The sequence below is a fragment of the Poecilia latipinna genome, unplaced genomic scaffold (assembly GCF_001443285.1).
Source record: "Poecilia latipinna isolate Pla-1442-1.1 unplaced genomic scaffold, P_latipinna-1.0 Scaffold89, whole genome shotgun sequence".
In the NCBI taxonomy this organism is placed as follows: Eukaryota; Metazoa; Chordata; class Actinopteri; order Cyprinodontiformes; family Poeciliidae; genus Poecilia; species Poecilia latipinna.
Window position 1 is genome coordinate 91,715 of NW_015112705.1, and position 13,515 is coordinate 105,229.

At 39.9% G+C, this 13,515-nt stretch overlaps 1 long non-coding RNA gene across 1 annotated transcript; it reads left to right on the forward strand.

Annotated features, from left to right (window-relative positions):
• Positions 1-2,789: 2,789 nt before the first annotated feature.
• On the forward strand, positions 2,790-12,097 carry LOC106940726 (uncharacterized). The gene is made up of 2 exons (XR_001423183.1): positions 2,790-2,878; positions 11,880-12,097. It is a non-coding gene; the product is annotated as an uncharacterized LOC106940726 (long non-coding RNA).
• The last annotated feature ends 1,418 nt before the right edge of the window (positions 12,098-13,515 follow it).

Consider the following 13,515-nt stretch of genomic DNA (forward strand, 5'->3'; position numbering starts at 1 on the left):
TGTCTATAGTTGTCAAGAAGCAGATTTCACTGTCTGTTAGTGATGGGATCCGATTAAATAACAAAGCTATATATCCACAAAATAAGCAACATTTTCAATTCAAACACCATAAATGATAGAATAAACCGACATATGAGCTCAGTAATAAAGAAAGTTGTTGTTTCTAATGTTATTCAGGTTATTTAACCATCAGATTGTTTTACAAGAACTCATCATTCGTGGAACTTATTTAGAAATGTTGACTCTAGATGCTAACATTAGGGACGTCTCTTCCCCAACACTACATTTTTTGCATTGAGATGCTATTTTATACTTGATTAGCTTCGCTGATAGGCTAACTCCTTTTAGCACAACTTGAATACAATAGTCTTGTTAGCGTATCTCCAGATTGTTTTTGAAGCAAAAGTTTACCTCCAGCGGGCTGAGAGAAGTGGCTTTGTCGTCCATCGCTGTTCGCGGATTTCCCTTGTGCGTCAGATTTAAGGGAAATACCTGAAACATACAAATATAAAGGTTCCAGTCAGAAAAAAAAGTGAGGAAATTGTGTTATAATTTTAAAAGTCCTAGCCTTACTTTATACACTAAAGACCTGTTCTATAAATATTCCACATAAGGACAAGTAAATGCAGCGGTATTCTGTAAGAGTAGGTAGAAATTCCCACAAATAGAAAAAGCCTTACCAGAGATACTCAATACTGTGATGAGATTTAAAAAGCAAAGGTTTGGGTCCTGGAATGGAAAATACAGACAAATAAAGGATGCCCCAACAACCCCTTGGTGAAAATAATGTTCAAACTTCACTTGACATTGGTCTTTTATAAACCAAGAGTCTAAACATCCTCGTTAATGTCACATAATAACAACCACGGTGATTCATGAAGAAAATTCATCACAGTCAATGTTCTTCTCATATCCCGATTTAAATTGTGATATAATATGAGACCAATGAAGGGCCTGATACACAATTTTGATCAGGCCCTTCATTGGTCTCACCTCCTCAGATGGCCGCCATGGCGCCAACAACCTCCAGGATAAACGCGTCTGCACCGCAAGACGAAATGAGTCCCGCCAGCTGTTCTCAAAATGTCAGCCGTGTCCCTCAGAGAACGCGGCTCCTGTTGATTGAACAAAACACAAAATCAGAAAAACACACTCGTTCCAATCCGTCCTCCTGTCTTTTTCCATTCTCCAGTAAATAATTAATAAAAAAATAAAAGTAAAAAAAAAATCCATAGACCACACATGGATGGGCGCGTGGCCCTCAGCCCGTCTACTCATCACCATCGCGAGCTAATTTATTAATGATAAATGTACTGGATTTGAACGCTGACAGGATGATGAATGCGAGGGAAAGTGTGAGTATGCGTCACGCGTGAGGGACTTCGGTGGATGTTGTTTTCTTTTCTGTCAATGTAACTAAATGACAGATCCAGCGTGCATCTGCAAACACAGTAGTTTACCTCCGCTAGCTTACATTCGAATTCTGCTGATCAACACTTGCTCTGACCCGTTCCCTACCTTCCCGTCTGAAGAACGCAGTCGGAGTCGGACGTGCAGTTTGCCCGGCTGGGAGCCATACGTTGTTCGTCCTTGCATTTCGTAATGTTTTTTTTTTTGTCCCCTTTATTAGAAGCCACAGTCCAGGTTCATTCTCTCCTTCTCTCCTAATGTGCAACGTCAGCTGCAACTGTGTAGCTCAGTTCACAGTTTAGTGCACAAGATGTTGCCTTGTCAGGACTCCACAGTATTTTAAGGGGACGGACAAAAAAAAAAAGAAAGAAAAAATGAAAGAACATCATTAATTCTTGTCAACAAAGAGCATGTGCTTCTTATTTTGTCGTTCCGTATACCATATGGGGCAATACATGGGCTTCACTGTGAGTCTAACAAAGGACCGGGATGCTCTGTGCTTTTCTGATTAGAGTCCAGCTGAACCCGCTTGCTGACTCAGAATCCAATTAAATAGATCAGTGGATTATTTACATTAAGCTTTCCTCCTTCAGAGCTAAATCAAGCTCCAGACCAATCGATTCATCCATGTCCAGAAACTTTAGCAGTTCTGCTGTACGGCATCCAGAAGTTGACTGACCCAAGGGAATTAAAGGACCCCAAAATTGACACCTGGCTTTTGGGAACATCTGTAGAGTCAGTGAACGCCTTCGAGACTGAAACTCTTCAGCAAGGTGTCGCTTTCATTCAGCTTTGGTTGCTGTTGCAGCTGCTGCACGTTCAAAGCAGCTTTCCTAAGACCAAGTGTTGAACTTCTGCTAACTGGAAAGATATTGAGCAGTTTAAGCCATACATGGAGTCAGACATTTTGTTCCAGTTTGTTGGGTTTAAGATTCTTCACAGATTGCCACTTTGAACTAGCCTATAGGAAGAAACAGGAAATACTAAAGGTTGCTTTACACAGGAATGAGTTAATGACTTTACAGTAGAGAGCAACGTTTGCTTTGGGTCGCCACAAGTCAGCTAAAGTCCGTAACACAGTGGTCCCTGGTTCGATTCCCAGCCCCAGGTCATTTACAATATTTGTGCTAATGCATGATGTTAAAATGTGATTCTTTTTAATCGTATCAGTCATGGACCATAACTGAGGCAGCAGTCAATCGTTTTTCACAATTCTCAAACTTTGACTGGTTCTCTTCACCAAGAGATCTTCCTATCAACTCCTTCATTTCCCCATTGGAGGAAAGACTCACCACAGCATGATGATGTTCTTTTGGGTTGATACGCAGTGTTAGTTTTCTAATTCTTGTTGCCTTTTGTGTGTCGGCCAACAGGTTTTTGGTTGTGTTTGCTGTGCGCCCCAACAGACTAGATGAACACTGGAAATAGAGAAACTTCTGATGGTTTTCTTCTTTGCACTCATCGAAGGGTAAGTGGAATCTGTTTGAACTTCACAATTACACACCGCTTTGTGTTCGTCTGTCACATAAAGCTGAAAGTTTGTGTCTGCGACGTGACAAAACGTGTGAAAAGTTCAAGGTGTGAAGTTACTTTTCCAAATCATTCCGTCGCCTCAGAGGGAAAATGTTGTACAAGCACACTCTGCACCGAGTTTCAACTCTTACATACCTGAAAATTATTTGAAGTGAAGAAAAAAAAAAAAACAACCAACAACAATCAAAGTAAATGTTGTCTTTTGTGTGTTTGCGTTTGTGTTTTGCAGATCCGCACGGTGTTCTCACGCAAAAGTCAATAATTCAGCTCCTCGGCTTACGTTACCCTGGAAACGGTGTCTAATAAGTGAAAACATTGGAGCACACATCACAGACACAATGTTTTGAATCTCACAAGTTGCTCACTGGTATGGTTTGCATCACCACCGCAGAACAGAGAGAGGCAGAAAGAGAGAGAGAGAAAGAAAAAAAAGGAGACTATTTAAAGCTGAACAGGCAGTTCTGCTCATCTGAGAACATTACCACAGTAAAACAGCAGGGGAAACTTTTACCCTGTCTGTCATTTGCAAGGTTGACATTACTGAAGATGTTGGCACATTAGGTGAGATCTCGTTAATAATGCTCAGTGGGCATTGTTAGACTGTGGGGCTTACGCTGCTTAAGCCCAATTACGTGCGAATTAGCGGAATACACGCGGGTTCCGTTTGATAGATAAATCGGAGCATGCGTGTTATGAGAGAGACGTCTGGGAGTGGCGTTCACCAGGCGCAGTTGGACAACGGATAATTGCGTTCTGCATTTGCTTATTTATTTATTTTTTTTTCAGTCTTCAGAAATGAAACTGCACTAGAGTCTTGCTCGCTGTTGATGCACGTGTTCATAAAGCACGATGGTTTTCATAACGAAGCGCTTTGTGAGAGGTTTGTTTTCGCCACCAACTCCGGTTGGTGTGAGATGCGTTCAGAGGTCGTACGCCCTTCAGGGAGAAACATATAAGACTCCTTTTTTATTCGAAATGGAAAAGTTTCACCGAAAGAGGAAAAACCCACAGAAATAAAGAATTAAGAAAGTATCACGTTTTCAACAAAATGACCTTTGAAAGCAGCTTTGCTTGTGAAGGTTACGTCTCATACAGGAGCGAGGAAAAGCTGTGCTTGCTGAAACCTGTATGTCTGACAGGAAAAATGGTTTTAATTCTACAATTTATTTGTTGATATACATAAAAATGCCTTTTTCATTATGATGCAGATTGTAAACAAGATTTATACAGATTAAGTTTTACTTTGAAATGTAAATCTAGGATTTTACATCCACTCGTCATCGGCTTGATAGACACATTCATTTGTAGCTTTTAATGATCTATTTGAGTTCTTTATTTCAATTTCTGTTTCAGGTTGTGATACTAATGCAACATATCATCACCTTCCTAAAATAATGGCCTAAGTCGTTTTTTGGGTAACCACGTTTGCCAAAAAACGACTTAGGCCATTATTTTAGGAAGGTGACGATATGTAGCTTTGCTTAATGTTAGCTTGATTTATCCATAGCAAACCAGTTTTGACATCTGTTAGGGATCACTGTTCATCATGTTTCAATTATCTGGCCTAACTTGTCCCTGTGAGATGGAAAGAAATGCGCTCAGATTCTTAGGAACAACCCAGAAACCTCCAAGGCTATCATAAACTGGACATGCTTTAACACCAGTGTTAATGTACACGGTGAAGTTAGTTTAGGTTTTGAAGTGACATAGTGGTGGAGTAGACGCTCCTTATGCGACTGCTGTTACTCCAGTACGGCGAGGTTTACTGTGTGATAACTGAATAAAGGCCACTTAAATCACAAGCAAAGATGAAAACAAGATCGTTGGGACGGCAACCGAGGTTACGTTCACAATGCAGGTGAACGCGACCCATAAGCAACCTATATCTGATCTTTTCACAGCAGTCTGAATGGACAAATTTAGATTTTTTTCACCACCAAAAATAATAATTTGCGTCACTTCCAAATGTGGGACTAAATCGGATACGTATCTGATTGTTTGCTAAACGTTTGCAGTCAGAGCGGTCATGTCTCATTTTAAGTTGCTGACGCGAGACGTGCATCATAATTCTGAACCAGCAGAAGTGAGACGCGGTAAATCCACATGTAAACAATGGCTGAACATCATAACGGTGGACGACGATCCTAAAGACATTAAAACTGGTTTTGGAGTTGATAAAAAAAAAAAAGCTAACGTTTTGTTTCTGGAGTCTTAGACTTGTTGAAGAATTATGGACCAAAATGTGTCTGTGCCACATTTTAATGAACCCCACCGTTTCCTTGTCCATTCTGAAGTTTATGAATGGTTTGTAAAACCATTTTTTTTATCCTACAGATTGTAAGAGAATTATTTATTAAATGAGTAGGTTCCTATGGCTACTATTTAAACACTGTGAATTAGAGAAAATCTACAATACTTTAACATTTATGCCACCAGTTACAGCTTTTGTTGTCAAACAACTTTCATCGCTGAATTGAACCGTATTGAATGGTGTAACGTCATGGAACGTTTTTGCACCACAGACATTTTTTTGAGACATCGCGCCGTATTTCTTTAAGATTCCATGTTGTCTGAAGAAAATTAACTTTCCTTGTTCTAAAGAAATAAAAGTGACCTGGTTCTCTGAGGACAGCAAAAATAATGGCTCTCTGACATTGAGTAAATACGGCATTAACAACAGATTGTATAATTGTTCTCAGCTGCTGTAAACACAAATGCACCAAGATTCAAAAGCCTAATTAAAGTTGCTTTCAGGGTCACTTTCCTGTTTCAGAAGTCTGTAACTACGAGCACACGCTTTTCTTTAGCAGCTAATTACGTCAGACTGTCACATGTTTACATGTTTCTTTAGTTATTCACAGCTTGAAAGGAAAAACTGGGCATATAAAAATGAATAACTACGAAAGAGGCACACTGATTTATCAGCTGCTTTTGAAATTCTAAGGGTTTTCCGATTTAATCAAATGAAGTTTTTTCCCCTTTCATTATTACATCACTGAGAGAAAAAAATCTCAGTAATATTAATTAAAACTTCAGAGATAACGCCATGTTTTTCCTAATTATTACTATTCAACACAAAAACGTAATTCCTTATTATCACCCTAGTAAGACATAGTTCTATTTCTTTAAGGGATACTGTTTTTTTTTTTTTTTAATTAAGAGGTTGAGAGGAGCTAATAACATTGCTGCAGCAGATCAGCCTCATGTTGGATAAACGCTATGCAGTTCCTCCTTTAGATTTAAGCTAATGGTAATTAAAGAGGTGGAAAGATCAAAGCGGCTTTCAGCCATCTTAAGGATAGGGAAAGGTGGCCTTGACTCAAAAGTTTAATGTCTGAGAGGAAAGGTTCTCAAAGAAAGAGAAAAAAAAAGGTACAACTGGCGTGGGAACATTCCTAGCTATGCCCATTATGCCATTTTCTGTAAATTATCATTATTGGAACCGTTTCCTTCTACTGGGTATTTTAAGTAATTTATGAATTATATGTCTTTTGTGAATGGTTGCTAAGCCAAGCTGCTGCAGTGACCTTGAGCAACCGCAACGTACTTGTATCGATTCATTTTGTCAGACGCAAACACTGTTGCAAAAAATGTTGCGATTGTTGCTCTTCTGATGTCTTTTTTTCATTTTGTGCTCTGATTGGCAGTCAATGCTTAGCCTAACTGCTAACATGCTTACATAGAGATGAAAAGAGAAAAGCATAAACCAGCCAGAACTAAAGGACTCCTCTGAATAAAAGTATAAACTTATTAAAACCAGAAAACCCATCCAAGCGGTATGTTCCACAAACACCTGTAATACTTTTTCCAAGGTTGTCTAAAGGATCAAAATATATACCCTATATATTACATACGTCTTTTCATAACACTTGTTTTTAATTGAAGCATTTTTTTCCACCCATTCTGAACATCAATGCCCACTGGGCTGATGAATGCGGTCTGATTACTGACGAGGCATGAGAGAGAGAGAGAGAGAGAGAGAGAGCTGAGTTTTTTTGTTGAAACCGATCTTTTTCTGTTGCAACATTTCTAATGAACAACGTCTAGCCACCATTTCATTTATTGCCTTGGCTTTTTGTCACGTTTGTCTGAATGAAATAAGTCATGTTCTCAAGCACGACTTTTTCAGGCTTTATGTCAAAGTAAATAAAAAAGGAATGCAATTTTAATCAGGAAAGTCTACAGTAATGGATGCAGTGACTGCTGGCACTAGAATGTTTCCACCATTTTAATAATTCTGACCTTAAAGGGGCGGTATATGATGTATTTTCCAGGCCTGTTGTGTCAATTTATAGCAAAGTGAAGTAACCATGTTACCTTCAGTTGTTATAAAAATAAGTTCTATATAAAATATGTATAACAAATATGATTTAAAAAAAATGTAGTTCCTGATTTAACGCCTTGAAATTGGACCTCTGTCTCTTTAAGGAACTCCTACTCTTTCTGAAACTCCGCCTTCAGGAAGCCGGCACAACATGGCTTTTCTATTAACCCTTTAACAACGTTTATACCAGTGTTTCACTGAGAAGCAGCTCCTATAATGAGCTCAGCAAATGCTCGGTTCCACCAGGTGTTTGCTAATTGCGGCTGGCTAGTCGGAAGGAGCTGAGTGGGGGAGTCAGCCTTGACAGCTTGGAAACTGTAGGTCTGAGGAGGAGCTTCCTTCTCGGAGGCGGAGCTATGTCCACCCAGGCGTTTTGTACAGCTGAATGGTTGTGATTAAAAAATTTCTCAAACACGGATGAAATAATCACAGCAACACTCCAGGTATGGTTTTGATTAAGGACTAGCTTCATAACATGATGTAAAGATAATAATAATAAAAAAAAGATGACTATTTTTGTTATTCCTCCTCTGCGTCAGAACAATTCAGGGCACTTTGACAACTTTTAGTTGAGTTTTAAAAAGTCTTGTGATCTCCAGCACAGATAAAATCAGAAGCCTACCGACATATACACACACACACACACAACGGGGTGCCTGCCCTCTTCCCGTACATGCGCTGACTTAAATGGAATCTTTAATGGACTTGGAGGGTCATCACTGGCAGGCTGGGCGCGATAGCATCGGTACTGTGGCTATGACACCACTGGGCCAACTGAAGCGGCACTGGAATCAGACTGGACTAATCTGCCCACAGGGCTGACGCTATCTGCAGGCTCATCTCTGCTAGGAATGAGATCCCTCTCACGACCTTCACCAGATTCTTATCATAGTTGGACAAAAAAAAAAATCCTTTATTGAACTGCTGAATCTAAGTGTGTGTGTGTATGTGTGTGTACAACCTCTGGAGATTGTAAGGACGGCTGTCAAGAGAATGTATGAATGTGTGTGTGTGTGTGTGTGTGTGTGCGTAAGGAATATGCTGAACATAGCGAGCTGTACAGCTCAAACGGTATTAAGTGCCCTCTATACTCAGCATGATGGCTCTAATCAGTACAGAAAGCTGGGTCAGCTTTGGGAATTTATTAAATATTTAAGGGTTCACCACAAATCCTCCATGTTCCTTGTTCTGTAAGTAAGCGAGTATTAGATCTGTGGTAACTCTGCAGCTGCCAAACACAAAATAGCAGCAGAAAATACGTGTGGCCCTAGAACGCTGGTAAAAAAAATAAAATAAAAAACGTTAAAGGGTTAAAAGAGGAGCCATGTTGTGATGACTTCCTGAAGGTGGAGCAGGAGCTTCTTAAAGAGACAGGCTGGATTTTAATAGGAACTTAGAAAGATATTCTTAAGAAGATGCTGTCTGAAAATGTACTGCTAGGTCGTTATTGTAAATCAGATTTTTTTCTTAATAATTCACCTGGTTAAAGCTGCAGTATGTAACGTTTACAAAGAATATGTTTTTTAAATATGTGCTGAAGCTGTCAACATGTGACAGTGCAGTATGAGACAGATAATCTGTGAAAGAAAAAATCAAGCTCCTCGAACTTCTCGAGTGTTGACTACAAACAACCAATCACAGCCAGGAGCAGGGTCTTTGTGTTGTTAATCAACCTCCATTTGGTGCTGCTCACACCCTGTCCTACGCTGCAGCTAGCATAGCCTGTTGCGAATGCTCATGCTAGTCACGTAAATGGTCTTTCTGTAACTAAGTTGTTTCTCCGCCATTCGCACATTTGTCAGCGAGTACATGGGGTTGATTGACAGCGTTAAGACCCGCCTCCTGGCTCTGATTGCCTGTTTCTGACCAGATTCTTCAGACGGCAACAGAAGCTCAGGGAGGACTTAGAGGAGATTGATCTTTTCACAGATTTTCTGTCTTAACTATTATGTAAAAAACTTTTCTTTCCAAAATAAAAGCTACAAACTGTGGATGCAAATAAAGGTTAAATAAATAAATGAAAACTGACTCGAGGGATAATTTCCTTTTTGCATCCGACATCACATTTCGAGGCACTTGATGCAGCCGGCCTGTTTTTTGATAATCTGTGAGAACCAAAGTATCCCCGGCTTTAACGTGGTTTTGATGAGCAGCTTTTCCAGGAATTTAGCCGCTGTGGGGTGTGATGGCCACAGATCCGTAACTATCGAGACATGTGACATTTAAATCAGGCTGTGAGCCGCCGTAGAGATTTATGGTTTGCAGACAGAGTCTCACTTCACGCTGTAATATACCCCCTGTTTTTTTTTTTTTTTGACTCAATAATTATGGATTACAAACCCGACGTTGTGACGGACACACGAGCAGCTGCAGTCGGAGCAAATTGAAAAGTGTTAATCAGAAGCCCAAATGTTTAATTGCAGAAGCAAACAGAAAACTCAATTTGTGTGTTTTTGCTTTTGTCTTCCTAAGCATCGCTGCCTCTCTTTGTTTTCTTTTTGTTTTATTGTTTTTTTTTGCACCTGCAATGATCGATTAAAAACAAACCCGGCTCTTTCAGCGGAGAGACACAGTTTAATGGCCCTGACACAGAATTAAATTGTGTTTGCCGCATTGTCACAGTTTTAATTTTACGAACGATTTGCTATAATTTCGGCCTGCCCTAGCGAGACCCGGTCACGTTTTCCCCCCGTTTCTTTCTTCTTCTTTTTTTAAAGGCATTCAGAAAAACTCGACTCTTCCATAACGTCTGGATGAAAGGCCGGCGGAGGAGAGCTACTAAAACTTCGTTCTGATTCTCATTTGTTGAGAAAAAAGGGGAATATTGTTTCGAGATTGTCCCAGTTAACCCATTCTGGACCTTCGAGATCAGAATTTGCTTTCAGACGGGGGAGAAAGAGACAATGGGGGCTTTCTCTTGTTGCGGCGAGACGATCTGCTCTGAACGTCGAACGTGGCTGATAAGAGCACATGACTCAGCTGTGTTTCCTCTTTATCACAGTAAGCTGCCGCAGAATCCATTATCTGGCTCCTTCAATACCACCTCTGACAGAATGAGAAACCGGGGGGGGAGAGGGGGGAAGAAGAAGGAAAAAAAAAGAGATGGATAGAACTTAAAGGAGATTTGATTTTGATGGAAGCTCTCCTGCTCTGTCCTGAGCTATGAATTCAGACGTAGGTTTTGCACAGCTGTGTGGAAAGATGCGGTGACATCTTTGCATTAACGATGTTTTTGTTTTTATATATAAAAGGATTGAATGTGTACTTTTTTCTTTATGTGTGTTCACTGGAACGTCAAAATTAGTTCATTTGGAGCTAGAAAGTGAGATATTTACTCAAGAAAAGAGTCACAATCTCACAGTATCTTATTTTCTGTAATTGTTCATTTGAAACTCGACTACTTTAGAAAAAAAGACAAGCGATAAAGAGTGCAAAAATTGCAAAAGCTCATTTCCAGAGAGAAAAACCTCTGGTATTGTTTCTATTATCAAACAATTTGCCAGTTCTGGTTTACTTAAAGGGGCAGTAACATGTAAAATTGACTTTTTTGAGTGTTATATCATGTTATAATGTTATTCCCTGAAAAAACAAACCTGGAGTGTTGCTTTGATTCTTTAGTCATGTTTTAGAAATCCTTTAATCTCCCATGGCAACCATTCAGCAGGTCAAAACACCGGGGTGGACCTAGCTCCGCCTTCGAGGATGAAGCTCCTCCTCTGAGCCACAGTTTCCAAAATTCAGAGCTTCCACCTCACTGAACTCCTTCAGACTAGCTGGGAGCAATCTGATTGTGATGGCTTCCTGAAGGCAGAGTTTCAGAAAGAGAAACAATTTCTTAAAGAGACAGAGGCCCAATTTCCATGTACATAATCACAGTCAGTTTCTTTTAAGTCGTATTTGATATATCCAGCTTTTATATAACAAGTGAAGGTAAGAACTACTTGATTTTGGTATAACTAATTAGCGCACTGTGTAAAAGTACTCGCTCCTTTCCGTACTAATTGAGTTTTTGTTGTTTTGTCATGTTGGTCCAACAGTAAATACTTCCTTAGGGCCTTGGGAAATTGGTCCTCAAAACTTTCCATCCTGTCCTCTTGAACTTGACTTCGGCATTTTGGCTCGACCTCATATAGTCCTTTAGTTTTGGTAGTTTTAAACATAAGGTCAGTTAAAAATATGTTTTTCGTGAGTACTTGTGTATTTTTTGCAAATAATTGTCTTTGTTAATGTACACTTTTCTACTGCGTTACCACCAAAATAAAATCATGCAATATTTAAATTGTTTGGAGCAAAAAAGATGTTTTTTTGAAAAAAGGCAGCAGCATGAATTCGTTAAAAAGGACAAAAATAAATTCCCTCAAAACAACAGTCACTCCGATCAGATCAACATAATCCCAAATTTGTGTTACTTACTTTCTCAGAAATTGTGTGTGTTCATTGTTTCTTCCCCTATCAGCGCTGGCGCTGGGATAAAAGCTGCTTCTTGAGTCTGTTTGTTCTGGCTTTAATGGCTCTGAACCGTCTGCTCCAGGGAAACCGTTCAAACACAGAAAGTTCAGCGTCAGATGAATCTCGTAGAAAGTTTTAGGTTTTTTTTTTCTCCCCCAAACAGAAGGAACTGCAATGGCTGCTCAGAAGAGGGAGGCCAGAACTGTTCTGGGTCGCAGAGATGATCCTCTGGAGAACTGCACACAGAAACAGTTTGTCAGGATTTAATGGAGCTGTGGTGGAAGGACACCAAGAGTTTCTGGTTCAGAGGAAGTGTCATGTAAAATTGACTTTTTTCAGCTTTACATCATGTTAAAATGTCATTCCCTCATCGAAAACAAACCTCGAGTGTTGCCTTGATTCTTTCACACATGTTTGAGAAATCCTTTAATCTCCCGTGGACCTAGCTCCGCCTTCGAGGACGAAGCTCCCCCTCTGAGTTTTCAAGCTTCCGCCTCAAAGAGCAAACACCCCGACTCAGTTCCTCCAGACTAGCCAGCAGCAATTAGCAAACTGTGCGTCTTCTGAGCTAATTTTCGGAGCTACTTCTTAGTGTAAAACTGGTAAAAATGTTAAAGGGTTAATAGAGGAGCCTGCAGAAAGAGGAGTTTCTTAAAGAGACAGAGGCCATCTTTCAAGGCGTTAAATTACAAAGAACAATTTCTTTCAAGTCATACTTGATGCACACATATATTTTTATAACACCTGAAGATAAAACAGATACTTGATTGTGCTATGAAAGCGTTCTAAGTGTCTGGGAAAATACATAATGCTGCCCCTTTAAATGCATTTCTTCAACCCATGTGGACCAGATGCAGAAGCTTAGTATATTTTTTTAAAAGGTGACACTCTAAATATTTAACCAGGCAGTCAAACGTATGGTGAATGAACCATTTTGTAGTTATTGATGTGGGATCACATAGAAATCTAACTCCTTTTCATCTTGTTTGGATTTTTATTTTGTAGCTGTCTATGGAGGGCTAAAGATATGGACTTGGATGTCAGATGATACAAGTTTCAGTAATCCAGTTTACGAACAGGCTCTAATATTTAACCAGAAAGAGGAATCTGCGTTGCCTGCCTGCGGCTCAAGGGTTTGTTCTCTTCTTTCATTTTAGCTTCTTTAGACCAGCAATCTTCACCTGCGCTGCCTCATCACCTCCATGTGCTTCACCTGATCAGATGAGCTCTTGACTTCTCCACTGCTCAGTTTCTACGTCCTGATTAACATCTGCTCACCACGGTGCTGCTTGATGCTACGGGATGAACCTAAAAATGAACCAACAGCATTTCTGTCACAAAGGACCTGCGATTTATTTAGAATTTTTTTTTTTTTTTTTCAGAACATGAATTGTTCGCTCGGTGTCGGACAGAATTAGGCTTTTCACTCTTGTGGGCGTAATGTGACTTTAAGGAGAGTCAACCAGACTCAGTAGCTGACACTATTCATATGTTCCTGAACTGCACATCCATTTGTCACGCTGTGAAACACAGATTCATACTGAGCACATCGCAGTGTGAAGGCAGCAGACGGAGAAGGAGAAGAAGCGCTATTCAGACGAATCATGGTGGGAAAACAAACGCATAAATCTGTTTTTTGTGGCCTTCAACTGTTTTAATCTGAGCAGCTTTGGTTCACGTGGCTTAAAGTTTTGGACACCAACATTTGAATGTAAATTCAAGCTACAAACTTTATCACTGTTGCTATGGGTGACCATCCATCTAGAGCAGTGGTTCTTAACCTGGGTTCGATCGAACCC